The sequence below is a fragment of the Curcuma longa genome, chromosome 4 (genome assembly GCF_044706935.1).
Source record: "Curcuma longa cultivar G26 ecotype Majalengka, Jawa Barat chromosome 4, ITB_CL_G26_1.1, whole genome shotgun sequence".
Classification (NCBI taxonomy): Eukaryota; Viridiplantae; Streptophyta; class Magnoliopsida; order Zingiberales; family Zingiberaceae; genus Curcuma; species Curcuma longa.
The window spans coordinates 22,735,306-22,738,951 of NC_133864.1; the positions used below are offsets into that span (position 1 = coordinate 22,735,306).

General features: G+C 40.2%; 1 long non-coding RNA gene across 1 annotated transcript; it reads right to left on the reverse strand.

Moving 5' to 3' along the window:
• Nucleotides 1–2,460: 2,460 nt before the first annotated feature.
• Nucleotides 2,461–3,026, reverse strand: LOC141826167 (uncharacterized). The gene is made up of 3 exons (XR_012601619.1): nucleotides 2,857–3,026; nucleotides 2,672–2,783; nucleotides 2,461–2,579 (listed from the first exon to the last, which is right to left on the reverse strand). It is a non-coding gene; the product is annotated as an uncharacterized LOC141826167 (long non-coding RNA).
• Nucleotides 3,027–3,646: the final 620 nt, after the last annotated feature.

Below are 3,646 nucleotides of genomic sequence, written 5' to 3' on the forward strand. Positions count from 1 at the left end.
AAATTCGAGCAATTTAACTTCAGAATTATGCTTCAACCCAACTACTAATCTATGGCACTACAATAGACCCAAACAGTTTTAGAAATCAATCACATTTAATTTCCTGCTTCCAAATTCAAATTGAACTTTTATGATAGAAGATCAATTTACTGAGCTGTATCAGTAATCGCTTTGCATAACTCCGAAGATTGCTACGTTCCTACACAAGAATTCCCCCTTAATAATTTTTTTTTTTTCAGCCTGTAGCTCATTTCCTACACAAGAATGAGTATTCATATACAATAATATCACAGCTTCAACCTTCTTCACAACAAAATTAATATCAATTCAATGAGCTCAACTCCACAACTTCCTGAAATCAATTTCAATGATTTCCCCGAAATAGCAAGGCTGCTCTTAAAGTCTTCAAGGATTAGAGCTACATCAAGGTGTTAATGTGTAGGGAATTCAACAAATACTGTAATTGCCTTAGGTTCATATTCAACAAATTTGCCCACTGGGTTTGCAAGGTGTTAATGTGTCGTAATCAGTACAGTCACTGCTAATCAAGTTGTTAACGAATGGAATCTAACTTGAATGACAACAATCCTTTAACCTCTAACAAGGCAATCCTTTAATTGGCTCCACAAGCCATTCCAACCATGAAATCAATCACCTTTTTAGCAACCACAATTAAAACTTAAAAATTCTCAACTTTTATCAAATTTCAATTAACTGCTTATCATAAATCACAACGTACATATAACCAACATACACCTTGATTATCTATCAACTCAATCTCCTCACCGTTCAAGACATAGGACCAATTGATACATACCAAAGACATATCTTAGCACCCGAATATACACCTTTGTATAGCATAATAAACTCAAGGTCATTGATCTCCTATCATCAATATTCTGTGACAGAACAACGATACGACTGTTAGGTCAAAACTTGCTCATCCACAAAAGAAGCAAATATCAAATGTGTCATTCTGTTGAAGTCAAGGAAATCCAACATGTAATGCTTAGAACAAAATTTTATTCCACATTCCACCATAATTATCCACCAACCACAATTCAGATTTACCCATCTCTATTGATCCATCATTATTACCATAAGTTGATTCAGTTATAATCATAAGCTTCCATGATCAAATTCAACCACAAAACCCTCCATGGATTAATGTATAAATAACATATCTACTAAACAGTTCCACGCAAAGAAACCCAGCTAAATTTCTAGCCATCAACTGCAACATGTAGTTTTATAGCCTATAGCTAAATTTCTACACTGATCCTTACTACATTTGTTCAACCAAACGAATTAACCACCGGAGTTATAATCCTCACCTCTCTAACCCAATTCATCAGAATCTATTAGACCCCTTTGTTATTATCTATGTCGATCATTTTCCTCAACCAACCAAAACTCGCTCACAACAAGAAAATACAGGTAAGAGTCTACCTGATTCACCTCAATTACTATCACTGTATCTAAATACATCACTACTACAAGGTCTGTCCCTTTAATGGCTCAGCCATCATAGACTCGTACATCCTCGTATGTGGCCGTTAAGGTCGTCCACGTTCCCGCACAGGAGCATGTCCTTCGCGAGTCATATCTGTTTAAAGTTTTACCACCAATGTTACAAACCGTATCCAATTTCTAAATTAAAAATTTTTTTACCTGTTGCTGTCTGGAGATGTTCTGCCACTGCTTAGTCCCAAAATCGGATCATAATACGACTCCGAAAATCCGTAAACACTGAAACACAAAATCACACATCCGACAAACTAGAAAGACCGTAAAACTACGGCTCTGATACCACTAAATTGGTATCAGATAGACCCAAACATCATACGCCAAAACCAAAATGCAACACTAATCCCGAAAGACCAAACCTGCTCTGATACCAACTAAATTGTTACGCCCCGGGAGACAGCTTTCCGAGAAATTTCGGCAGCATCTCCCCTGTAACAATGGACTTTCCCTGGATACATACACGTATATAAAGCCCACACGGCCAATCCATAACAGGCTATGGATTTAAATAAGCAAAATGGAAACATTTGTGACCCACACGGCCACTCAACACATCCTACTATAAAATCACAACCACGCATATATATATATAAAATCCGTAAAGGAGTTCGGTAACAACTCGAAAATGGAAATCAGAAATATATCGAACAGCGGAAAACTAAGTACTCAAGTGAAAAACTCATCGAGAAATCCAATAAGTTCAAGTACATGTATGCGGAATAGTAAATAAACCAAAAGCTCAATAGTTCGGGACTAGCAGTGCAGCTCTGTCCGATCGTAACCTCTCCGATCAGCACATAAAAACCCGATCTGGATTCCCAACATAAACAAGCTGTGATATCAATCGAATCCACAAATATCCAACAAATCAACTCTATCGAAGATCCATACTCTTTACCTTACCCCCTCTGTTGATAAATCTGGACAGCGAGCTCTGTCGAGCATCCCTCACAACAGCGCACTGTGGAGACAGCGAATCGACCAGACAGCTGCGGAAGGAAGAATCAAGGAACACAGAGGCAAGAACTGTGTTGGAGTACTTGGCACTGGCACTGGATCGATCACACGAAGGAGTTTGATCGGTGAAGATGGGTCAGCAGCTCAATAATCGATCAAGAATCCGGAATCAAACCAAAACCCTTACCGATTTCCTTCCCTCTTCTTCGGTTCGCCGCCACCGAAATCCACTGCAGACCCAATCCGGCTTCCACCGCCGACCAACAATCCAAACCAATTCCTGATTCAAGATCTAAATCCTGAACATCAAGAAACCAAGATCTAAACCCAGAATCAAATTCCAAACCAAAATCCCTCTTAAACGACACTTACCGTTCGTTTTTCTTCTTCCGCTTGCTGCCGCCAAACCTCCGATTCGAGCTCTTCCGGCAAGATCCAGCCTCAACCACTGTCCTAGGTCGCCGGCGTTCCACCTCACTCCCCACTCCGGCGTCGTCCTCAAGCTGCGGTCGCACGAGCGTGCAACGGCGTGGCGGCGTCGCGATTTGGGGAAACAGAAGCAGAGAAGATCGCGAGCGAGAAGTGCACAGTACCGGGTTTATAAACTTAGCGGTTCGGATCGGTTAGGATTAAACCCATTAACCCTATACCCCTTAACCTAACTGATCTGGTCGAGTCAGCCTAAATCAGCCGAATCCGAACCGAACCCAATCCAACATGATCCGGTACTGTAGCAAATCAATCCAAGTTTGGTTCGCTTGGTTCAGGGGTCAAACGACCTCCGTTTTGGTCCAAACAAGTTTCGTTTTGTTCGTCTCCGCGAGATGAATCTTTTCGTATCCAGGTTGAAATTTTTCGGTATCTTACAAAAATATTGTTTTGATCATGTTCATTAGAGGTCAATAAGTCCATCAGTCGGTGTTTTCCAAAACCGGCTGATGGCTATTTTGATAAACAAAAAAATAAAACTTAATATATCCATGACTGAGGGGGTCCAAACAACTCATTGGTGGCTTTTTACAATGGTTATCATGCATCATTCATTGAAAATAAAATTCCCAACCCACTTCACATGTCGATCACGAACGAAAAAATTCGTTGCTTCGGACACGATGTATCGTAATACTTTCTGAGGTAAAGTACACATTAAAGAGGCCAATAG